General features: G+C 28.5%; 1 long non-coding RNA gene across 1 annotated transcript in view; it reads right to left on the bottom strand.

The window, feature by feature from the left end:
• The window catches only part of LOC122502405, a 123,172-nt gene extending 99,200 nt beyond the window's left edge, over positions 1–23,972 (bottom strand). Inside the window, exon 1 of the long non-coding RNA XR_006301635.1 lies at positions 23,842–23,972. This is a non-coding gene — a long non-coding RNA (uncharacterized LOC122502405). The remainder of the gene's footprint in view (positions 1–23,841) is intronic.
• Between the last annotated feature and the right edge of the window lie 2,950 nt (positions 23,973–26,922).

The following is a 26,922-nucleotide window of genomic DNA, read 5'->3' as shown; positions in this document are numbered from 1 at the left end:
TATTTGTGTATTATTATACATTTATAATTATATTATACATTATACATTTATAATAACGGCAAAAAACGCGACCATCAAAGGGTTAAAAAATTGGAATGATTTCTTTTACAATCATGATAGAGAGCAGCTCTCTAATTCTAAGAGCCTATTAATTTACCCACAAATTTCGATTCAGGATTGTACCCACAGGGTGTCCAGCGTACGGGAAATTTTTTGGTGCGGGAAATGAACGGGAATATATGTACGGAATTTTTTTCTACCACCGGGAATTTTAAGCACAGGGATCGAACTAGGTCCGTAAATTTGTTTAAAGTCCCTAAAAGTAAGCTTTTTTTAAAAAAAGTCCGTAATTTGTTTGAAAAAGTACGAAAAACCCGTAAATTGTAGGATTTTTTTTCGCAGAAATTCAATTGTTTTTAACAATTTTAATATAATTCTTGTCAAAATTTCATATATTTTCATATTTTCCTCAATAGGTACATTAAAAATTGTATTAGTATATAAAAGTAAAGATTTCCTTCTTTCTTGTGGCCTAATGGCTTTAAACTTTATTTAAATTACATCAAAATTTTGACACGTTTCGATGCAGTATTCTGCATCCTCATCAGAAAAAAACGAAACAAAACGTCAGACAAAATAAAAGTAAAAAAATAAATAAACATGGAACATTCAACATTCAGACATAACCTCAAAATAGGTCTTTCACTATTTCTTTAAACTCTTCATAAATGATAAAAGAAATCATAAAATGGTAAAAAACCACGTTTAGACAAACAATTGTAAAAACCTTTTTTAAAAAAAAACTTTTTCATATGAGAATATATAATAATAAAATTATTAAAAAAGGTTTTTTTTCACATTTTTCCATGTGACATATATGCTCCATGGTTATTATTAAACTAATATAAACCATGGAGCATATATGTCACATGGAAAAATGTGAAAAAAACCTTTTTTAATAATTTTATTATTATATAATCTCATATGAAAAAGTTTTTTTTTCAAAAAAGGTTTTTACTATTGTTTGTCTAAACGTGGTTTTTTACCATTTTATGATTTCTTTTATCATTTATGAAGAGTTTAAAGAAATAGTGACAGACCTATTTTGAGGTTATGTCTGAATGTTGAATGTTCCATGTTTATTTATTTTTTGACTTTTATTTTGTCTGACGTTTTGTTTCGTTTTTTTCTGATAAGGATGCAGAATACTGCATCGAAACGCGTCAAAATTTTGATGTAATTTAAATAAAGTTTAAAGCCATTAGGCCACAAGAAAGAACGAAATCTTTACTTTATTATACTTGACTTAAAATGAAAAAGGAGTTATACACTCCATATTATACTTATTAGTATATAAAATTATATTTTTTGCTTCCTCTTACTGTAAAGTGATGTCGATTGCCGAATTTTTTTGGATAAAATATTTTTACAAATTTTCAAGTGTTAATATATAATTCGTCGAAAGGAATAAATGTCCGGATGTTTGTGTGTATGTATGTATGGGAGTGTGTGTGTGCCCGCGTGAAAATGAAAGTATGGCTAAAAGATATTAAAGTCTAGAGAAGTATGTTTTCAGACTGACCAAGTATGGTTGAAAGATAATACAAGTTGACTGCAATTCTACATCAGCCAACTGCCAAACTTCTTAAAGCTGACAAACAATGGCTAATGAGCAAATCCCATTGTTCGAGTACAGCAAAGAATAATGTCAAAAGCTTAGAAAGTATGGGCTCAGGCAAATCGGTTTTATTTTCAAATTTTTCCTTTTTTCCAAAGTCTTAGAAAGTATGGGGAGAAGTTAGAATCAGCTTTTTGGAAATTTTTCGTTTTACTTTCAACATTTTCGTATTTTTCAGAGTATGCACTATCAAAGAAAGGTTCTAAATTAGAGCTGATTTCGGTACTAAAATAAAACCAAATTACGATTTAGTACCAATTTTGGTACTAAATTAATACCTTGCTTTTTACAGTGTGGAAAAGTCTAGAAAAATTAGGTTTTGCGCTAAAATTTGAGCATTTTGCAAAACTATATCGATTTTTAAAATGACACGTAAGTTTACACAGAATAAGAAAAGGATAGACCGGTCTCAACTAATTTTTGTAGTTTTAATTGTAAATCTAGCAAATCTTTAATTTTTCGTGAAGGCTGCCAAAGTATGGCGAAAGGCAAAATTAGGTTGTTCACTAAAATTGGAGTATTTTGCAAAATATCTCGATTTTTAATGTGCCTGGGAAAGTTAATAAAGAATAGGCAAAGAATAAACCAGTCTCAATTAATTTTTACGGTTTTAAATGTAAGTCTAACGAATCTTTAATTTTTCGTGAAGGCTGACAAAGTATGGCGAAAGGCAAAATTATGTTTTTCACTAAAATTCGAGTATTTTGAAAAACTTTATCGATTTTTTATGTGCCTGGGAATGTTAATAAAGAATAGGCAAAGAATAGAACGGTCTCAATTAATTTTTGTAGTTTTAATTGTAAATCTAGCAAATCTTTAATTTTTCGTGAAGGCTGCCAAAGTATGACGAAAGGCAAAATTAAGTTATGCACTAAAATTCGAGTATTTTGCAAAACATTATGGATTTTTAATGTGCCTGGGAAAGTTAATGAAGAAAAAGCAAAGAATAGACCGGTCTCAATTAATTTTTACGGTTTTAAATGTAAGTCTAACGAATCTTTAATTTTTCGTGAAGGCTGCCAAAGTATGACGAAAGGCAAAATTAGGTTATGCACTAAAATCCGAGCATTTTGCAAAACTTTATCGATTTTTAATGCCTACTTTCATACTCCTAGACCCTACAACTAGAAAAAGAAAAATTTGAAAATTTGATCAGATTGCATTGAAGCACTTGGGATGAGTAAAAGTGGAATTTTATGTGTTTTATAGCGTCTATATACAGTTCGTATATAGACGCTATAAAGCACATCAGCATTTGTCAATTAGGAGTACTTTTTGCATTTGCAGTGTTTCAAGCAATGCATTAAGAAAATAATTTAAAATTATACTTCAGAATGTAGGGTCTAGGAGTATGAAAGTAAGGTATACGAAATTCGAACTAGACCCTCCTTTAGTTCTCCAAATGAAAGATTGGCGAATTTCAGGTTGGATTTTGTATTTTTATTTTGCTGACTTCGGGACTCAAAGTAGGGCCTAATTGCATTGAAATTAGAACCTCCTTTACTACTACTAATAGTCAACAAACCCTGAAAATTCAGGCTTAAAGTAGGTCTTAAATTTCGACTCGGGATGCCTTTATTTTTGCTTATTTAAATTTCTGTTTAAAATAAAAATTTATATATTATAGTTATAATTTATAATATAATAAAATTAATAAAAAATACATTTTTCCTTTTGTCAATACTTTGTATGCTATATCCCATAGTCCAACCTTTAAAAATTTTAACATACACTCAATATGATTAAACCATAGGCTTTTACACATGACTGAAATTTTGATTATTTTTACCATAAAAAACTGATTTGCCATACTTTTATTTTCACGAGGAAAAATTGAAAGTAAAATGAAAAATTGTGGAAAAATTTTAACTAGCTTCTTCACATACTTTTCCAGACTTCGAAAAATACGAAAAAATTAAAAGTAAAATGATAACTTTCCAAAAAGCTGATTCTAGCTTCTTCCCATACTTTCCAAGACTTTGGAAAAAAAGAAAAATTTGAAAATAAAACCGATTTGCCTGAGCCCATACTTTCTAAGCTTTTGACATTATTCTTTGCTGTACTCGAACAATGGGATTTGCTCATTAGCCATTGTTTGTCAGCTTTAAGAAGTTTGGCAGTTGGCTGATGTAGAATTGCAGTCAACTTGTATTATCTTTCAACCATACTTGGTCAGTCTGAAAACATACTTCTCTAGATTTAATATCTTTTAGCCATACTTTCATTTTCACGCGGGTGTGTATGTCACCAATTCTTGTGGACAAATTTTCTCTTACACGTTTTGATGGATTTTGATAAAATTTGGTAGGTGTATTACGGTCACAAGCACCTAACATAAGACAGAAGGATTTTCAAAAATATCTTTAAAAAAAATTTTTTTAGTAATTTTTTAATTTTTTAAAAAAATGGATTTTTTTTTTAATAACTTTTTTCTTTATAAAAATTTTTATTAATTCTTGTCAAAATTGCATAGAAAAAAAACGTTTCAAAAAACTAGATCCAGTTCCGAAACGTCAAATTGAGAAAATTTTTTAATTGATATGTCCTTTTGGAGATCGTTTTTTCCAACATTTTATATAAAATATATATTAAATATTTATTAAGGGGACATTCCAGTTCAAAACAGGCAAAAAGAAGGCTTTTTTAGTATATATTATTAAAATAACTATGACATTTATTTAAAAAATTTCATTTACATGTAATAAATAATTTATTTAAGAATTTGTAAAAAAAAATTTGTTTCATTTTTATTTCAAAATGGCGGCGATATACGCCATTTTCGAAAATGCCCATTTTTGGTGGTAAGATCGATTCCAAACTTTCTAAAACAGATAAAACCAAACACGAAGTGACATTCTCTTCGTTAGATATTTCTTTAGGTGTGGAACCTCAAAAAAGTGGATTTTTCTTCCCCCCCTTTTTTTTAGAGTACTTTTTCCCCAAAATATGCAAAAAAAGGTGTTTTTATTCAAAATTTCTCTTTTTGAGAAGAACTCGAGATATCACTCTTACCAGATCAAAATAGGACATTTTGGGAAAAACGCATTTAAAGTTTTTGTTCATAAGTTTCGAATTTTTTTTTAACAAATCATCGGATTTGCTTGAAATTCGTTACGGGGGGTTTTTGGGGTCACTGATTACGAATATGACATCATTTTTTTAAAATTAAAAATGGCGGATGCAATATGGTGGACAAAAAAAATTAAACGAAAAAATAATTAAAAAAAAAAATTTTCTTTTCCGCCATATTAGATCCACCATTTTGAATTTTGAAAATTTGATATCTAATTTGTGATCAGCAACACCAAATACATTTTTGTTTGTCTTTTTTAAAAAATGCTAATAAGAAAACATTTAAATCATTCGATTGGTTATCCGCATACAAAAACATCTTTGACATGGCGAAGAATAAGGATGTATAACTTTTGTTTTACTTCGAATTTTGCAATAATATTTTAGGAGAGTATTCTTGACACTATAAGAAATCAGAAAATAAAAAAAATCTATTTTTTTGACATTTTGAACTGGAATGTCCCCTTAAATATATATATATATACAGTCGAACCTGGATAAGCGAGAGTTCAAGGGACCGGCAATTTTCTCTCGCTTATAGAGGTTTCTCGCTTATCCAGTTTCTTAACTACATAAGTCTAAGTCACAGGACCAGCAAATAACTCTCCCTTATAGAGGTTTCTCGCTTATCCAGTTCTCTCTTATTCAGGTTCGACTGTATATATATATATTAAATTCTCTGTCACTTTGTTGGGTTAGCGTTACCACACGGAAAAAAAAGTTCACGAATCTCTCGTGAACTAGTATATCACTTTTGGATGGGACACAAAATTCTTGAAAATCAACAAACACAGTTCGTCAAAATTTCATCAACTCCTTCACTAGAAACATAGTACGGTTTCCGAACTTTTCGTCAAAGTTAACGAAAAATTCGTGAACTTTTAAAAAATGCTAAAAACAAGAAAAAATAATTTCCAGACACTACTTTTTTATAGTATTTCACTTTATTTGATAACTTGACGCCTATTACGCACTCAACTACACAGAATACACAATTTTATCGCCATTAAAATTCGTAATTCGCTTCACGGGATTCGAACCTAGTACCTATACCCTATAACATAATATTTCTAACAACTAACCGCCACGGCTAAATATAAATACACTGTCCTTCGACAAACGAAACGATTAGCTTTGTCTGCTGTAAAACTCAGGACCGTGCAAAGTAGAAAAAGTCCCTTATCGTAACTTTTAATTCATTTTATGAATTATTTGTTTCACAAAGGAAATTAGCAAACAAAAATATTCACTAAGTAATAAAAAACACTGATTCTAAATAATAACTTTCATCAAAGAATTTTCCCGAATGTAAACACCGATGACACCGACTGAATGATGAATGCTTGATCAGCCATATTTGAAGCGCATTACGAACTGCGCATACTACTGACACTCGCGAGTTTACGATTTTTTCGTGAACTTGTACCTCTACTTTTGACGAACTACTCTTCCTTAACAGTTCATCAAAAATTCATTAACTTTGTTTCAGTTTTTCGTTGACGTTCGCCATTTCTAATCAAAAGTGAATGAAAATTTTTAAATTTTGTGTCCCATCCAAAAGTGATATACTAGTTCACGAGAGATTCGTGAACTTTTTTTTTCCGTGCAGCAAACCTGCAGGGACAATTTTGAAACATTGAAATTGTTGTCTGCTAGGATTAGCGATACTTGCATATCTATAGCTAAAATTTTTAACTTATCGCCTGCTAAGAGTCTGCGAATTATTAAAATTTAAAAGGCACAAAGGACATTTGCAGTTACAGTTGCAGCGCTTTTTCTTCCATACTGCGCTTGTACCGCTAACTCAACGCATTGAAAGAGAATTGGGAAACTGGGTACAATTATTTTTAAAAATCGCCTATAGAGTGAGAGCTCTTTTATACTATTTCATGGCACAGTCGGGCCTCAGTACTACACGCCACCCCAAAAATGATCTCGTCTTTCTGATTCCATACTGCACGCTGACGAAATTATCTTCAATTTCTAATTTTCGGGACCATAATTTTTATAGTTTTATAGCACCAGCGTACAGTGTTGAGATGTTTGAAAATAACAAGAGCGTACACTGTTGCAAAATATTCATGAAATTAACCCAAAAATTTTAGCATTAATTTTACAGCAGTCATTTATATTATTATACTACAGTGAGTTCTCGCAAGTCGTTCAATTTTCGAAAATGATCAAGATCATAAAACTTACGAGTCGTTTAACAAATAAGCCACGCCTCAAGTTTAATTCAGGGATGTGTAACGCATATTAATCACCCCGAAAGAAAGATATAGGGTAAGACTCCGTCAGAAAAATTACGATTTGCATGGGGTCTTCAGAATTACCTGTAATTTGGTGAAATTGTAGTATTGGATAATAGAAATTAGTCTACCAAATATTTTTTTTAAATTTTCAAAATTGTTAAAGTTACGCCATATTGAATTTTTTTGTCACTATTTTTTTAAATCTTAATATTTCCGAAACTTTTTGATGAAATTTAATAAAATTTAAACAGCTTATATTTCAAACCATGTTCTTTCTGACTGTCACATAAAAAAAAAAATTTTTTGCCCCGAAAAAGTCAAAAAAAAATTTTTGAATCGTTTTTACGGGAGCGGGACCGATTTTTGAGTTTTTTTGTAAATGAATAAAATATTCCTTATAATTTCACCATTCATTTAAAAAAAAAGTATGGACACTTGAATAGTTTTCGAGATATCGCAACTTGTCTGAAACATTGCAGCATTTTCGCGCTACCATTAGGTCATACAGCTTACTTACGCTGACCTCCGAAGCAAGATGAAAATTTCGAGTGAATTCTTATAGATTTTGAGTTTAGGAATCGAGTCTTAATTTTCCCTCATACCCTCCGGAAAGTGTTGAAATTGAGGAAAAATCATGAAAATTCTGTTACTATTGAAAAATTTACGAAAATTCCTTGAAAAATGTACCAAAATGATTTTTAAGTGGTCTAAATCGGTTTAGGATACAGTAATTATTGGCGGGAAACTCGGAAAATCTATGGAAAATTCGTAAAAATTGTATTTGGTGGCCCTGAAAAGGGCCGATTGCTATTTTTTCTATGTTTCTTCTTCGCTTTCGAAATCTGGTGATCAATTCTTATTAAATAAATAAGAATTCTTTTGAAATTTACTTCTCGCTTCGGGGTCAAAAACGACCTTTTCTAACATTATCTTTTCATTTTTTTCTTAGGGATGTTTTTTCAATCTCAAATTCAAATGTTTCGGTAGAACTTGAATATTGCCTACATATAATTTTATTGTCCATTGTTGGTATGAAGGAGTGGAAACTTAGTGTTCCTGATATCGCTTGAGCTTTGCTAAACCGTTTTTTTAAATTGTTATTTTTTTTGTCGTGCTCTTTCTTCGTACAAAATAGCATTTTTATTTTTGGCAAAGCATTATTACCCCATTCATACAAATCTTTGGCAGTCAAAATTTGATTATTGCTTTCCTTCTGAAGACTTGCTCGACCAGCTTCTCGTTTGAATTTTCCTCCTATGCCATCACATGGGCTTTTTCCATGCGAGGTAGCGAAAAATTCCCAGCGTGCCTCAACTCCAAAATCACGTTTGTGATAAGCAAGATTAATAAAATTGCTTTTATTTTTATACTGCGCTGCTGCACCATCTGTGAAATAAATTATTTTTTGAACGGAATGGTCAGTTTTCAAGTCATTTATTAATTTTTCCATAAATAGATGGACAGCGCTAGTGTTGTGATCTAAATCCTCGGAAATAATAACGTAGCTCTTACATTCAACTTTGTCATCCTTTTTGAAGTAAACTACTGCAGGATGAATCGTTATTTGTTTTTAACTCCAATACTCACTCTGGACAGCATTTTGAATTATTGTCTCATAATTCTGAGAGAAATCAAATAATACCAGAAAAACACCTTCTTCAAGAGATTCTTTAGTATCTTTCAGAAATTGGCTTTGCTTTTTAGCTATGAAATCATGTTTGAGCAAATTATTTAGATGAAATTCGAGTTTTTCTAAATATTTCTCAGTAGAGTCACAAAAAGTATCCAATGTAGTGCAATCAGTTGAAGTCCAGCTATTGTAACTAATTTTTGTAATGCAGTTATTTTCAAAAAGTGTTTCCAATTTTTCAATCAAAGGTGCAACACCTGGACACGATTGACAAGAACCTAAGAAGCAAGAAGAAGTTTCTGTACCACAGACCATTGAAGACAACATGGTTTTATATGTTTTTAAGAAAAAAAGACGTTCGTCATCAGCAACAAGTTCAGTAATATTAGCTCCATCAATTAAGAGTTTCGTATTTTCATGAATTTTGCAGACACAAATAGAATGCGTACCACTAGCACCTGCAAATATACACTCTTTAGGATATAATTTAACAAAAGTTGAAAAGCCAATTTTTAAATTTGGAAAGTCATTCTTAAAACTTGCATAAATTTCGTTAAAATTTACCAATATTAATCGTTTTTGAATTAATTTTCGAGTACCATCAACTTGCTTAACGGAGAGGCAGTCTTTTTTTCCGGGTAACTGTCGACTAATATCGCATTCATAATAAAATTCTTTAACTACTTGAACCGTCTGTTCCAGTAATTTTTTACCTTGTATTGGATTTGGTGTCGATCCAATGCCATTCTTAGCATGCAACTGTACAGCCTTTATGGCTAAACTATAAGGCACCTGAAATTCAGAAACAATTTTTGGAATGCTCCAACTCATCGGAACCATTGTTAAAAGTTCTGTCACTGGGCTTATTATCTAATTTTTCTTTAATTTCTAATATAAGGCCTGCTAGATCATTATTAGCATTATCTGATTGAGTATGTACAAAAACCTTTTTTAATTCTTTTTCAACAGCTTCCCGAATTTCAGTAACTTTCTTTTCTTGAGCGAATTTAGTGTGAAGATCTTTAGTTACTGTAATTTTTTCCAAGTCTAATACTTGCAAAATTGAATTCAATTTCTTGATGCTCTTATTTTTTTCAAAATCATTTTGTATATCTCTCATAAAATTTTGATCTTCATCATTTTCAAACAGTTCAAGTTCCATTTTTTCAGAAGCGTCATTATTAATTTTACATAAATTTGATATCGGTTGATCTAACACCATATTTTGGACATAACTGTCGGCATTACTTTCGGTCCTTTCTGTTATGCCTTTGCTAACTGACCTTTCCCCTCCTCTATTCAAATTTAAACGACAACTGTCGCAAATAAATTTACCTTGCTCGACTGAAAATTGTTTGCTAATCTCTTTCGAAATTAATCGAAGATTTTTTGGATCAACATAACCGTGTGATTTCCTTTTACCAGGATTAACGCATTACCTTCTAGGCATTTTATCGATTAATAATCGCTTTTACTTAAATCTATGCTTATACTACTACCTACCTAATAAAAAAATTAAATGAAATAAAACAAATAAAACTAAAAATAGGGTAGAGTGGGGTAAAATAGCCATTTGAGTTTTATTTAAAAACTATTAAGCCGATTTATCAGCTGTTTAGAATATAAATACTATTAGGTAATACGCAACTTTTGAATCTAATTTGAATGTTGTACCTAGATTAATATTGTTTTTATTGTAATTTTAATTTTTTATTGCTTTTTTGAAAACATTTTGGTGAACTTTTCAAACATATTACAATTTGATTAAGTGAACGAATAATAAAAGTAAATGTTTGTACATAAGGAGAAAAGTATACCGAAAACGTATACAATATTAATTTTTGGAAATTGAACTGAATTAACAATTTATTTTTGCTTTTTTTAATAACTGGTCTTGGGTGTAAAAAAGCCAGGGCAAAAAATCCATTGAATATTTTGTGAAATTCACTTGTTTTCTATTTAAACTAACCTTCTTATTTTACAAAATTTCTCGTGTTTATTTAATAAAATAAATTAAACACGACGAAAAAGTAGTTCAAAGTGCATTTAAAAAATAAACAATGAATAAACGGTTGCAACGAAATATGTTATCTGTGGTAAAACTTAAAGAAAACTTCTAAAAAAGGTACGAAAAATTGGCAATGCAAATGGAAAACAGGTAAACTTAATATAATTTTCAATTTTGCTTGCTAAAAACTCTTTCATAATTATTAGAATATTTTTCAAATAAGACTATTTGTCATATAAATAAAGGGAAACTATAAAAATACCTAAATTGATAACATGTTTTGCTAAAATCGTAGGGTGGCTTTTTCACCCCACCAGGTGGTGCAAAAAAGCCACTTACAGTGCTTTCGTTAAACTCTTATAACTTAGTCCTTTCATGAGATAAAAAATATTTCCGTCAAGAATTTTCAAGCTTAATAACTAAACTTTCAATAACAATTAGAAATTTGAGAAAAAAATTTTAAATACAGATTTTACAACATCAAAAGTAAAAATGTGGCTTTTTTACCCCACTCTACCCTATTATTTACATATATACAAAAAAATGTTAACCACAAAACAAATGGTGAGAATCGTTCCTGAAAAATAATACGCAACTTTATTCAAATGCAAGCAATAATGTAAGACACAAACAATTTAAGATAAGCATCAAGAGATATCCGTCAATAAGTTAACACGAGAACAGCTGTAATGAGCTATAGTGAAACGTTCAGTGCGCGTGACACTATGGCGCAGACGCGAAAATGCTGCAATGTTTCAGACAAATTGCGATATCTCGAAAACTATTCAAGTGTACATACTTTTTTTTTAAATGAAAGGTGAAATTATAAGGAATATTTTATTCATTTACAAAAAAACTCAAAAATCGGTCCCGCTCCCGTAAAAGCGATTCAAAAAATTTTTTTTGACTTTTTCGGGGCAAAAAAAATTTTTTTTTTATGTGACAGTCAGAAAGAACATGGTTTCAAATATAAGCTGTTCAAATTTTATTGAATTTCATCAAAAAGTTTCGGAAATATTAAGATTTAAAAAAATAGTGACAAAAAAATTCAATATGGCGTAACTTTAACAATTTTGAAAATTTTAAAAAAATATTTGGTAGACTAATTTCTATTATCCAATACTACAATTTCACCAAATTACAGGTAATTCTGAAGACCCCATGCAAATCGTAATTTTTCTGACGGAGTCTTACCCAATATTCAATGGCTTTGGTCCGTTTACATTGTACAGCACTGAGCAATGGCGCGCGCATACTAGAAATTGAACGACTCGCGAATCCTTATTATATTTTATCCTTGTTATATTTCCTTGTTATATTTTAACAATTTATTATAAAATTGTACATTTTATTTTTTAGGTGTCGTACGACAGTACAAACTAATAGATCGGAATTGAAGAGTTTCAATCGTCGCCACAACGCTCTCCACCGTAACAACCTAGTATACTAGTTAGTTAATTCTTTAGAAATAAAAATAGAGGTCATCGGAGGAGCTTCGTCGTCGTTCACTAGAGAATCCATGAAAAATAAAAATTGGAAAAATTTCGGAATACACGGTTTTTTCTCTAATCAGCCAAGAAGACCAAAATGCCAAGGATATTTTTTCTACTCCTGTAAAAATATTTACACTCAATATTTGTTAAAGATCGTTTGTTCCTTAAAATAATATTTAAGAATCAGAGTTATTTAAAAAAAACTACAGTTAGATTAAAAAAAAGAAGCAAAATATATTTAATCCTAGTACTGAAAAAAACTGTCAAGATTGTCAACTCTTGACAAATTTTTTCACTATTGGAAATAATCGAGAATTTCATGTCTCGATTTTTCAAACTCTCAGTTCTCCTACAATAATAACAAGAATTTTGAATTACCTGGACTGAAGACTCGCTTCAAGAAACGAGAATTCGTCAACCATAGATATTTTCACGATACTTTCAATTGTTGCATACAGTGTCAAAAAATGCCAAAAATCTAGTCAATTCTGTGTGCACAATTTTTATTACTCATTACTGATCAGAATAACTTCACTTCTGAAGATCGACATCATAAACTACTTAAGTGGTATAATTTCAGAAGATAATTTGTAGGTTTTATAATGTAATAATAAAATTATAATATATAATATTATATTTTAATATATATTACAATATATATAATATAATATATATTATAATATATATTATAATACATATAATAGTATAATATATCATAGTAATAAATGCAAGTCAAAGGTTTGCTACGTTTTCAGAAAACAATGAAAGCGCAATTAATGATCAAACTCTAAGACTGAATTTAAATTCGATTACTTACCTGACATAGAAAAATAAAATTGAAGGTAAATTCAGTCTGCGATTTAAGTAGCTATAAATTGAATTTTAAGGGAAGGAAAAGCTATATTTCAAGGGTATAGGAGGAAAAATAAATGAGTAAGATATTAGGAAAAACATTTGCGATTTAAAATAAAATTATTATTAAAAACAGGGAGGTGAACAAAATACTCAAATTACTTAAGAGGATAAATTTACAAAAATAAAAAAACTGTATAAAATGTAAAGATTTGAAAATGACGTCATTAGTAGAATAATCGATTAATTATTCCAATTCCATTTTTTCGTTTTAAAAACCGAATACTTTATCCGCGAAATGCCATCTCGGCTGTGATTTTATGAAACAAAAGTGTGAACAGTTTTTCTTCATCAACAACTACTTCTGCTATAGTCAGACTTTATTATTAATAATTTTTTTGTATTTTTTCTTCAAAAAGAATTTTTCTTAATTATATTAATTATGATTTTTAAAATGATAAAATATTAAATATTTTTTCTTTTTTTACATTTCCATTTAAATAATTATTATTTATTTCGATTTTTGGAAGATATGTAAGAAGGTAGACTGGTTCGCTATCATTATCAGGTAACTTTTATTAAATATTAAAAATGTAACACAAATTTCAAATTTAAGAATTGCGTAATTAAATTAAAATGCATCAACCTCTTATCATGAAAGTGATAAAGTACATAAATAAAAGCAGACAAAAAATAAAACTTAAAATATTTTAATTTACAAACCTGTTGCTTAAAGTATTAATCAAACTAACAAGAACTTAGAAATTAATCGTTTATCATAAGAAGTTTCATAATCTGTAATCTCTGCTTCTTAAAAATTAAAGGAATGATGTTCAGTTTGATTTTTGTTTACAACAGACTCGAAGTTTTTGTTTTCGTTAACACTTTTTTTTGAAGTACTAATAAAATAAAATTAAGTCCTATACTAATTATATAACAGATCTTAAGCTTCTTTAAATGTTATGAATAGATAGTGAATTATTTTTCTTTAAATTATGAATAATTAAATATGAATATTGTTAGATAAAATGCAAGTAGCTGACGGTAAATACAAAGGGCACTATGTGATTGATGTTCAGTGACCCTATCGCTCTTCTGTATATAATGAGAACATTGTCACTAAAGCAGTCAATTCGATTAAACACTTTAACCGCGTGTGTTTGTGATTTGTAATTATTTGTTTATTCAATTATTATTATACTGACAAGATGATCATGTATTACAATTTAATTACTTTTTTAATATTGTTTAATTTTCACTCTTATTTTGTTATGTTCTATTTTGAATTTATAATAAAAGTTACCTTATAATGGTGACGTATCAATAAACCGAAACGTCATCTTATTCTAAAACGTGAATCACTTTTTATATCACCTTTCTACATATTTTTTGAAAATAGAAAAAATAATTATTTAAAATAATAATTACTGTATTCATTATCAATTGTTTATTAAATAAAAACTATTATTTACTATTAAATTCATGAAACTTGCGAAAAATTGTTATATTTACTATATTAATAATATATAATTACTAATATATTAATTATATATTAAAAAATGAAATTTACAAAAATTAAAGGTTCAAGTTTATGAAAATAAAAGTTTTAGTTTTAACTAAATATACTTTTAAACATATAGGACAGAGTTTAGCAAAACGCGGTAGATTAGTCAGACAGAGTATCCACACAACACATAATTGTGTAGGAATCACTAGCGAAAAAATATTTAAAATATTTTATACAATTCTAAAGCTCTAGACTAAGATAACTAAATTTTTTGTTGAAAGTAAAACAGTTAAACATTTTGCGATGTTGCATTAATGTTTGCAAATACATTTTTTTAGCATTCATCGCTGAGTAATTTTCATTTGAAGTGATCGTTAAACTGTTAAAAATAATCTATGAGTATTTTTTTGTCTAGTTTAACAATGTGTGGCAAACCAAGGTACCAAGCATTGTACCTTAATTTATAACATTTATTATAGGGGGTAAGGTATTTAATTTTTTTTGCATTTTTTTAAGTGAATGCATAATATCTATGGAAATTTGTGTTAAAATTTCATGTCAATTGAAGCAAAATTGACGGAGTTATAAGCATTTGAGCATCCGTTGGTCCACTCTCTAAATCTGAATAAGTGAAAAGTTTTTCACTTAAAGCAAAAAGTTCATATATACTTAGAATAAGTGAAATTCAACTTTTTCAAATGCGAAATGTCACTTTTTTTAAGTGTATATGCACAATTTTTTTACGTGGAAGGCTTTTAAAACATAAATAAGAGAACATGCACTTATTCAGATTTAGAGATTCGTGTTTTTTTATTAAATAATCATCTGTAATTTGCATATTTTTAAATTTAAAATATTTTTGGATACTTCAATTTGAAAAGAGATTCCTGAGCCATAAGAAATATATATTGCTAAATTTTAAAAATTACGTTTTAACTTTTAAAAATACTGCTAAACTTCAAGTAATGTGAATCTGATCTTTAAAGATTGAAGCGTTTTTTCTAAAACTTGTTGTTTTTGAAGTCCGTGTACGCCATAACTCAAATTTTAAAAGTCAGAAATTTGGTAGTTGGTACAGTACTTTTTTACATAATTCCTCGGGTATCCCTCAAGAAATAACTCCTTGAACAAATACATGTTGATTTTTTTGTTTTAAATGATTCTGTTGTGTGTTATAGCGTACACCTCAAAACAAATTTTTTGGATGCGTTCAGGAGATTCATATTCACTCGCTCAATTCTCAATATTTTGATATGACAATTCGGAAAAATATTGCTCAAATGTTGCAATATTAATAAAAATTTATAAAATAAATTAACTCTGTCTGTATCGCAAAAAAAATTATTAAAAATATGCATTCTTTTCACCAAGTTAACCTTACCCCCCCTTACATAAACCGTTGCTGTTAAATCTAAAAACAGAATAATACAATTAAAACCAGTGACCTGAATCATCCCTCATAATAGTGACTTTTCGATTTTGTAATAAACTACATGGTGGTAGGTTAACGTATTGGAAATTTGAAATTACAAAAAAAAACTATGTTACTATGACAACCTGGGGCCGTATTCTCATCAGCATGACTGTTTATGACTTCTTAAAAAGAACTTGGGAAACAAACCAAATTTGGTGAAACACAAATTTAGAACATAAATAAAAACGTACGCATGGGGGGAATCGAACCTACGACATACGAACATATAGAGTAACACTCTAACCAATATGCTACCCACGTTTACATACGGAAAAGCTTAAACTTATTGGTATGTTATTGTTTCTCAATCAGGATTCAAAAAAGTTTAAACAAACCAATTAAAGCTAAAAAAACCACATTTTTACTAAAAATTTTTTTTTATTCAGACTTATATTACTATATAATAAAATCTTATTCATCGCACTAAGACGAATTGATTGAACAGTATAAATATTAGAATATATTAGAGATTACTTAAGAATTAAACCTAATCAATTAAAATGACTTATTTTTTTAAAAACTTATTTTTTATTCTAATTTTATAAATACTGTATCGACTTGTAAAAAGATTTCCAAACAAAATGGTAAATGTTTAAATTTAAAAATTTTGTTATTAAACACAGAATCGACAATAGCGAAATTTCAGTACTGGCTGAGTACTGACTCAATGCTGATTTTGCCGTTGTTAAGGAAAATAATTCAAGAATATTAATTTTCACTTAAAAGATTGGACCAGTATACTGGACTTTACTGAAACAAGGATATTGTCACAGTACTGATACATTATTGTAGTTAGTTTATATATGTATGTGTAAGTTTATATGTGACGCTTCACTGTGAAAGATACCTTAGGCGACAATAACATTAGGCTCAGTGCATGAAAACTGAGTTTTGGGTATTTATATTAGTGTACATATTTATGTTTAATTAAAATTCGTTTAACCGTGATTGAACGATGAACGACTGACGACGAACGAAAAATGCAACTTAACATAATAAATCTAAAATTAATATTTAAAATGAGCGATGTCCTCTTCACAGTGCAATGTATGAATGTTGGATAGTAACTATAAAATATTAATAATTTCTTGTCTTACATTTTGCACGACACATGTGTAGGTTAACATTCTCTTATATTGTCATTTTCTCTTTAAATTTTATTTCTTAATGATTGTAATAGATTTTTAAAACAAGAAAAAACTTTGATTAAATTGTACATAATTTTTTATAAAATTGTATTTTTGTCAAAAAAAAGAAAAACTTAGATTGAATTTATCCCAAAACTCTTTTTTTCACCAAATTCGGAAGGGGAAATCACTCAAGTTCTAATTACTGGGACAGAAACTGAACCAAGCTGGGTGCACTCTTGGTCAACCAAATCGGCCAACAACAGGTGGTTTGAGCCATTTTAATATTGTTTACGAATTGAGTTAATTTTATTAACCAAGAAAAGATACACATACCTTTAAAGCACTTTAGGTAAAACTACATTAAAAAATAATGTAGAAACTAGAATTAGAATAAAAAAATAGGAATAAATTTATTTTGACATTAGAAGTTCGAATACTAGTATCTCGAGTGCTAGTACTCACTTTATACGGATCATTCAAAAAATATTCTAGAAGAAATGGAATATCGCTTACAAAAGGCAATATCTATAGGATCACCGATTTGAGAATACGGCCCCTGAAGGCAGACAGGCTACCGATGTGTGACCCTTTCTCTACGTTTGCATAAAAGTTTCTTTTTACTTAATTATTTTCTAATACTAAAATGTTACACAAAAAACTCATAGAGAGATTTCTATAATTTTATTAATTTCAATATCTAGGAAGTAACAGTTAACGGTACCATGTTTTGCCTAACTTTTTTCTATATCAATTTCAAAATATACAAAAGTTTAAAAGTCACCAAAAGTGCAAAAATAGTAATTGAGTATCTACATAAAATAACTCGTTAAACGCGTGAACGCACACGTTTATACAAGTTGAGTGACAGTGAATAGTCCAGAGGCACTCGCTGTCATTTGACTGGCATTAGAGAGTTTGACCGTGTGTTCGGCGAGTTGTTGTATATAGCTACTCAATTATCCCGAAATCGTAAAAACCCTGATGAACGCAAGTCCAAAAATATTCTGAATAAAAAATGGTTTAAAACTCATTCAGCTAAAAGAATTTTAATTTAAATGAAACTAAAATAATTATATCAAAATATTTTTTATTTTTAATAAAAAAAGTCGATTCTTTGATTGAAAAAAATTTCTTAAAAAAATAACATTCTGCTGACTACAGGTGAGTGCAAAACTGACGGAATTCACTTTGCACTTACTTTCAGGTTACAGCAAGGTAATTTTTGTAAGAAATTTCTGTCGGTGTAAGAAATATTAAGTTGCATGACAAGTAAAACCTAAGTCAGTGTTAAGTCAATCTACCTGCATAATTACCGTGTGGAAATTGAATCTGGGAGCAAGCCATCTTATGGTCGGGAGTCCAACTAAAAGTTGTGCGCTAGTTGTGCTACGGGAAGAGAGCCCATGTATAAGTTAGTCACTGTTCGGCTTTTAGCCAGGTCCGAAATAGAAACGTCACGGTGTTAAATTCAGTGTCTATCTGGGCGAAATATCAAAATTCTTTCTATAGCAAATATGCACAAAATAAAAATAATTTTAAGTTTTTAAATATTTTGATTAATAATTGTTTTCTTAATTATATGACTTTTAATCATAAATAAAAAAGAAAGTATAATTTAATGTGGGTTAGCAACATTGAAAAACGTGAAATAAAAATTTTCATTAATTTTTTCATTTGTCTTCACACTTAAGAATTATTAATTATTATGAGTCCAGCTAGCCCCCGACCAAAAATCAAATTCTGTCAGGGCAAACTTGGGCATTTTCCACATGGGTCTATAATCTTTTAGTTGTGTAATGTTATATACGCCAATATATATGGATATATGTGTATATCTATGTACCATATTGTCCATATGAATTTAATTATATATAATTACCCTAGCAGATTAGATTATCCAGCTGGGTAAACATTAGGTACTGACATTCGTTATATTTTAGGGAAAAAGTAAAAAAAATGTTCATAAATCAGCTAAAATTGTTCCCAACCCACAGGATATTTTTGTCTTAAACAACCCAGTGGTAAAGAAAAACATTCTCGTTCGAGGAACGTTTCACCAAAGATTCGTAAAACGATTTGAAAATTACATTCATATCATGGTCCATTTTTCCCTAATAAACCCGGATATTCAGGATATTTTATGAATAAACTGGTTTTCAGGGTAGCTGGAAAAGTACCCGTGTAAAATGTATCTAATTTTTCTTATCCAAAGCTGAAGTTTAGTGGATTTCTGGTAACAAAAAATGTAGGAAACTGATAAGGCCCTTATATTCTCAGTGATGCTTGTTTCTTGTTAAAAATTTAAGTAGGTATATATTATTTAATATAAATAACAAAAAAATATATAATTCAACTTGCAAATGAGTAAAAACCCGACAAGGTATACGTAGAAAGATAATGTTTTAAAGGTTCACATGAACGAAATATTTTTTGCACTCTAAATATTTTTATAGATTTGAAACTGAAATAAAAATGAAAAACATAAATTAAATTTTGAAGCTTTATAAATTATTTTAATAATTAACCTAATATTATTGTATTAAGATTTGAATTTGAAAAAGAAATAAATATATTTTGATCATTTGAACATTAAAATCATAAAAGATATAACAAATTATTATTTGTCAGATGTAACAAGCAAAACTACACAGAAAAAAGATTTATTTAAATGCAATCACACACTCTTACGGAATTTAAGGTGTGAGTCAGTACACTATGCATGAAAGTCAGTATCTTAGCAAAAACTTTAAAATAAGTTCTTTGCAATAACTGAAAGTAAGCTACTGTCGATAATGCAGTCTGACGTTATAACGTACTTTAAATGGATGATAATATTGAATTTCATCATTGGTACAATTTTTCAGTACGATTTTTGTTTTAATATTCTTTAAGATATAGGATAATTATTTTCTGTAAATCATAGTAACTTATTTTTAGTTACTGCTTTAATTTAAGACTAGATTGAAAGTTAGTTCATTTACATTTTAAGTAAAACATTTTAGAGTGTAATTTTCTAAAAAAGGTCTCACAGGGTCCTTGTGCGGCAATCACAGTAATTCACCACAAAATATTTTTGTCAAAAACCGAGCATCACAGAAAATTCCGGAGCCTCTACCAGTTGTACCGCAGCAGCCCAAAAGTATAGTCTCGTAGCTTACCAAAGGAATGGTCAGCAGCAGCCTATAAAAAGTCTGCTACAGACCAAAAGGTCTCTCATTTTAGGTATACGGAAAGAATTAAAGGGCACATGCTGTACCTATCAAAAAATTTGTTAAATTAATTAACTTGACTTATATACAAACTAAAGGGACTTAATAAATGTGAAGTGAATTGAATAGTAAAATTTTTGATAGGGATAGCCGGTACACCATAAGGTACAGATGCTGTTAAAAAAATTTGTGCCATGAAAACTTTATTATTGTTGTACTTCAAAAGGGATAATTCCAAAAGTTTTGTTGAACTATCTGATTTAGGATCTTTTTTTACATTTTAAATAATTTTTACCTAATGTCTACGCAGCTGAATAGACATTAGTTCAGTCCAATCTGCCAGGGTATATTTTAATCATTAAATATTTACATAAAATATATGAATAAAACAAACACTCAATTTATAATTCACAGCAATTTCTATATAAACAATAATTGACATTCAAAGAAAAAAAATATATATATTGGTCGTTTCGCGGACCGTGATCCTTTATAGGACGATCATTTTTTGGACGGGGGGACCATTACTCAGAACGGCGACGAAGATAGCGCAGGAATAGAGAAAAAAGCCCTTATCTGTCTACAATTGACAGAACAGAAAAGAGGACTTGAAAATCAACCAAAGTACCAACTGATTATTTCGCTAGAAATAATTGAAAACCGTATAAATATAAATATATAAATATGAACATAAATAAAAATAATATATATATACATATACATATACAAATATAAAATATTGATAATATATTGAACGAGAAACGACTAGCAATTTAGTAAATTATTCTAGTTATAGCTAAATTCATAGAAATAAATTAATAGAAGCGACTGTAAAGTGACAGAGTAGGTTAGTCACTTGAAAAGGGGATGGAATTAGTGAGACGTAAAAAAATAAAGAAAAAGTAGTCGCCTCTTTGAAACGCGACTACTAGATATGACTAATATATAAAATAAATAATAATATTGATTAAAAGTAAAATCACGTTACGAGCAGGCAAATTTTCTTGTTTGTTATATCGGTTCACAACTGTTGCTCGTTTCGTGTACGAGTGAGTGTACTTTAATATAAAAAAGTAACCAATTACGTATTACGAAATACAATATTTGGTAACTGATAAAGTCGGTAAATTATAAAAAGAAAGAAAAAATCGGAAGTAAAACTGATTAACTATTTGGTCATGCAGTACTAATTTTGAAAGTTAGTATGAGATTATTATTATTATTAATTAAATACAGTTGATTCTCGATAATTCGAAGTCGTAGGACAGGTGTTGGCCGCATTTGTATCCTTAACCAATGTAATTCTATAACTCGAAATTCTCGATAATTCAAAATAAAATTTCAGGTGTTTCAACATAGAATTATCGAGAGTCGAATGTATAAAGTATTTACTCGAGATTCAATGCAATAGATGCTGATGATCTTTTTTAAAATAATGCATATACAAATACGTACACAGTACGATGCACATGTGAATATATATATATATATATATATATAAATATATATATATATATATATATATATATATATATATTCTTGTTTATTTTGGAGACAAATTTTATATTTTAATGTGATTGGTGATGAGTATAGACTTCGTATAGCGAATTTAGATCAGAATGGCGAGACTTGATAATAAAACAAGCCAAAAAAAGAAATAGCGAAAAACATTAGAGAAAATCGTGCGCATTCTAAGTCACGTCTTACTCTTTGAAGAATAAAAAAGTCTTCCGTGCATGATTATTTTTACATCGTAAATGTATTAGTTATTTTTTAAATGAAAAATGAGGATTGTTTAATGTTTTATAATTAATTTATCACAAGTTTCTCCAGTTTGAAAATTTTGCTTTAGTTATACCTTTTTATGTTTTTATCGATCATACACTACCGGCGGAAATTGTGCGAACGATAATATCTCGAGATATTAAAAAACACACCCGCACAGAAAGAGTGATAATTCCGTTAAAAATAAATCTAGATGTTTTTTTAAATTGCATTGTAAAGCTTATTAAATTTCCAATGAAATGCTACTATTTTAAGTTGTATTGCATAAATAGGAAGCGAGATATCATGTTATGAAGACAAAAAAATAATTCTATTTTTTTCGGAATTTATTACCCTGACTTTCACTCTTGGCAAAATTTAAAAAAGTTGATGAAAAAAATTGTTACTTTCACAGACTATTCCTTGTAACCTAAGCTTCAAATAGAGACCAAGAACAGCAAAAAATATTTACGGGTTCACGAGATATTAGAAAAAGAGTCAGACCGTGCGAATCAATATTTTCAATCATCGATTTCTCTGATTCGCCGTTGAGTCAATTGCGTGGCTGTGAAAAAAGTGTCGAAAATTAATTTTACGAAGTACATTCTTACTGGGATCCACTTTTAAATATCATTATATAGCTTTCTAAATTTTGCCAGGAGTCAAAGTCAGGGTAATAAATTCCGAAAAAAATAGAATTATTTTTTGTCTTCATAACATGATATCTCGCTTTCTTTTTATGCAATACAACTTAAAATAGTGGCATTTCATTGGAAATTTAATAAGCTTTCTAATGCAATTTAAAAAAAAATTTCTAGATTCATTTTTAACGCAGTTATAACTCTATCTGTGCGGGTGTGTTTTTTAATAACTCGAGATGTTAGCGTTCGCACAATTTCCGCCGGTAGTAAATCTTGAACTGTAGGTAATATGAATATAAATTAATTTGTAGAATAATTTTAGATAATAATTTCATAATTATCGCTATTACGAGAATAATTACGTAGAATAAATTTTAAAGATAATTTATTAAAGTTTTCAAATTCAAGATAATGTAGAGAAATATTTTATAGAGTAATTTTCGTAATTGTTTTTCTATTTCTGTTAACAAGTGTCAATCTCTATATGTTCTTGATAATACAAAAATATAAATTTTAAAATCGTGCACGAGAGACTTTTGACTACGGGTAGATGAAAATGAACTTACGAGCTGCGATTACAGTCATAAAGGCAAATAGTTTTATTTGTAATTCTTAAAAAACAAGTAAATTTGACGGAATTAAAGAAACATGGATTGTTAGAGTGAAAAGTACTGTAATATCTTTATTATTTAGTAATTTTAGTCCTTTATTTTTTCTCATCTTAAAATATCATCTCTTTCAGTATTTTCTTTTCATCATCGAGGTTTCAGAATTTTCTTTGAAAACATTTTTCATTAAGAACAATATAATAAGTTTCTCATTATTTTGTTATTTAATTTTTAAAATTTTTCCTATCTTTTGGTTCTTTCGTAGCCAAATAAAAGGAAAAAAATAAAAACAAAATTTAAAATATAATATTTTTAAAGCCAGACTATTAATTTCATTTATTTTTTGATTCTCTAAATTACAGTTAAACCATTTTCACTTTTAATTAAATTTTAAGGAAAATATTTAATTTTTGAATGAAAAAAGAGCCGAATGAAATGTTCTTGATTATTTTTAGATGAAATCTTAGAGCAGGACTACGTCCATTAATCGAGGGAAATCATTAACCATGCAAAAAGTGCTAACCTGCATAAGCGTCGACGCCGTCTCATTCACAAATAAAAAGTAAATCCAAGGCCAATCCAACTTACACACCAAAGCGCTCACCAGCGGTTTCACTCAAGCGACACAATTTTAAAACAAAACAAACTAACAATGAACACGCGACACATAATCGTATAAAATGCTTCTTTTCAAGCACGAATGGATAATATCACTATGATGTAAGCTTTTTAAAGTACATTTAATAATATAACTAATAGAAATAAATAACTACAATCTACGATAAATGATATACATATAAATACAAAGTAATGACGATATAAAAAATACACTATTTTATTCAAAGAAAAGTTTTTGCTACAACCGACTAATAAACGCATCTTGCTATGAAGTAATCGACTAAGCGATACTCTTAGTTCTAAGGTGTGAAGTAATAATGATAATAGTAATCGATGAAGACAGCTTTGAATTTATTTTTACATAACGTGAGATGACGAGGAATGTACATGATGTTAGTAACAGTGACGATGTGAGATTTTGGCTTACCAATAGCAAAGTAAGTGTAACTTTCTTTAAAACAAGTAAAGATATTATCTATTCTCACAATATTAATAATATATATCCATATATACATAGATATACATATATACGTTTACTTCTTTTCTGAAAATATTTTGCAAGATTTTGTTACAAAATGAATTTTTTATTTGTCTTTTTAAAAGAAAAACACATTTTTTGGGGAAAGTAAATTTTCATGAAGGTTATATTATTTTTTAGAAACATCGAGTTTAGAGGAAGCATTTTGATAAAATAAAAACGTATTGTATTGTCTCTTTACACACTTACATCACACGCGTACAATTGCTAGACAATTTTTTCAAATCTTGATAATACCAGTATCAGCTGAGCCAATTTTAAATCAAGATAATTATGTAAAATAAATTGGATGTAAATCGCGGTTACAGTGTCGGTGATTTCAAGGAAACAGGGTATGTTTTTGAAATTATTTGAAACGTAACTTCTAAAGGACGTATAAAGAGAAATTTTTCTTATCAAATACTCTTTAGTCTATATCTACCTGCGAAAATTTTAATACTCTTTCAAATAAATAACTAAAGAAAAAAACATTCGTAGCGGACGAACCATTAACAAAATAAGTGATGGCTTATGGCGTATTTTATTACAATCTAAATCTAACAGTTTTACATACTGTCAAACAATTAACAATACCGACTAGTACTTTGCTTTTTTCACGATGATAAATTACATTTCTTCATTTCATGTCAATCACATATTTATTTATCTTAAGAAACATTTTAAATCATTGCAACAAATATTCCTAATCATTTAAATATGTTATTTATTTCATAATCACCTCATAAAATATTTTATTTTCCATTTTAATGACATTTAACTAATTATAATTAATTTTATCTTCGATGAAATATTGTTGCAATTATGTATCACAATCAAGTTGAGAACAATCTTTCTTTATTCTTAATATAATTTTATTATTGGCTCTCATTATGAATTATAATTCTCAAATACAGTAATTATATTTCCTAATTATTGTCTAATTGTAAATTTTTCAAAATTTACTAAATTAAATTGTTAAAAATTTAATTATTTTAAAGAAAAACAAAATTAAAAGATTCAATAAAATCACAATCACATTAGAAATAATTAGTTAGAGCGAATGATGTGATAAAAATATTGTAATGATTAAATTAGAATTATATTCTCGTCATTAGCTCTTCTAATTCACAACACATCTCACAAAAAATGTTGTCAATGTGGTTGTCACAAGAATGAGAATAATTCAAATGTCTCATTTTGGAGGTATTTTGAAAAGACAAAAGAATTTTGACAACTAGTCCGATTTTTCTCGTCCATTTTCAATCATATAAAAAAGATTGTCGTTATAAAGCAAAAAACTATATACGTAGACCGAATCTACGAAATGCGTAGCTGATATATAAATAATTTGGTGCCCCAATTCAGATTGCTGATGAAATTTACATTTGTTATTAATGCAATAAAAGGCGACAGCCTCTTTCTGTGCAAGTCGTGCTAACATCCAAAAATTATCATTTTTATTTATTACAAGAAGTAGACAAAATTTGTAAGCGTGGTTATAAAATATTGATTTCCTGGAACAGAAGACAGTAAAACACCAGAATTATATAAGAAGCCAGTAAAAGTAAAAAACTATTAAATAAATGACTTTTTCTTCAAAGAAACTTTAATAATTATAATCATATTTTTGAAAAGTAATACATTTATTTAAACAAATGACAGAAATCTTAAATAACAGGGTCCTATCATGCTTGTTTAATGTTGACATTAAAGTAAAAAATAAAATCTCTATTCAGAAAAAGTGAAAACATCATTTTTGTAAACAAATATCAAATGTAATTCAGAATGAATAATCTATTTCTGAGCGAAATTACGTCACTGATAACGAAAAGAACCCGGTCATATATATCGATTATCCAATCCGGGACCAAGAAAAGCATCTTTTTTGTTAATAGTTTTCAAAGTTTTATTTTGTCTCCACTTCATCGACATATTAAGAAAAATTGCAACAAAAGTTAATATTCTTATTAAATTTAAACAGAAAATTCCGTTGTGATAAAAATTGTTTTTTTCTAAGAAAAAATTTCTTATCATATATAATATAATATATAAGAAAAAATTAATAAAACAGCCTCTTTAGTAAAAATAAAATATGTATAGTTATTGAGAGGTTAAAAAATCTTGAGATTAGATAGTACTTTTTTTAGTTCTTTGTTGAATAATATGGATTTCGACGAACAAAAATCCCCTAGAAGAAAGTAATGTTTAGCTGAAACTCGGATAATTAATTTGATAATGAAATAAAAATGTCATTTTTCGAAAAGACATATTAATACTAGATAATACGTTCCTTTGAAGTGCTGTAAAAAACTAGAATATTTCTAAAGATTAAAAAAGGACATATACGCACTTTAATCGAATAATATTTCTTGAGAAATAGTCGACGGCAGTATAGCGACTTGTACAGACATACGGAATTAATACAAAAACAAAACTTTTTTGTTTTTTTCTTGAAGTTAACTTTTCGGT

Source organism: Leptopilina heterotoma, unplaced genomic scaffold (genome assembly GCF_015476425.1).
Source record: "Leptopilina heterotoma isolate Lh14 unplaced genomic scaffold, ASM1547642v1 Lhet_228, whole genome shotgun sequence".
In the NCBI taxonomy this organism is placed as follows: Eukaryota; Metazoa; Arthropoda; class Insecta; order Hymenoptera; family Figitidae; genus Leptopilina; species Leptopilina heterotoma.
Note: the sequence above shows the minus strand (reverse complement) of the source record. Positions and strands in the feature narration are given on the sequence as shown.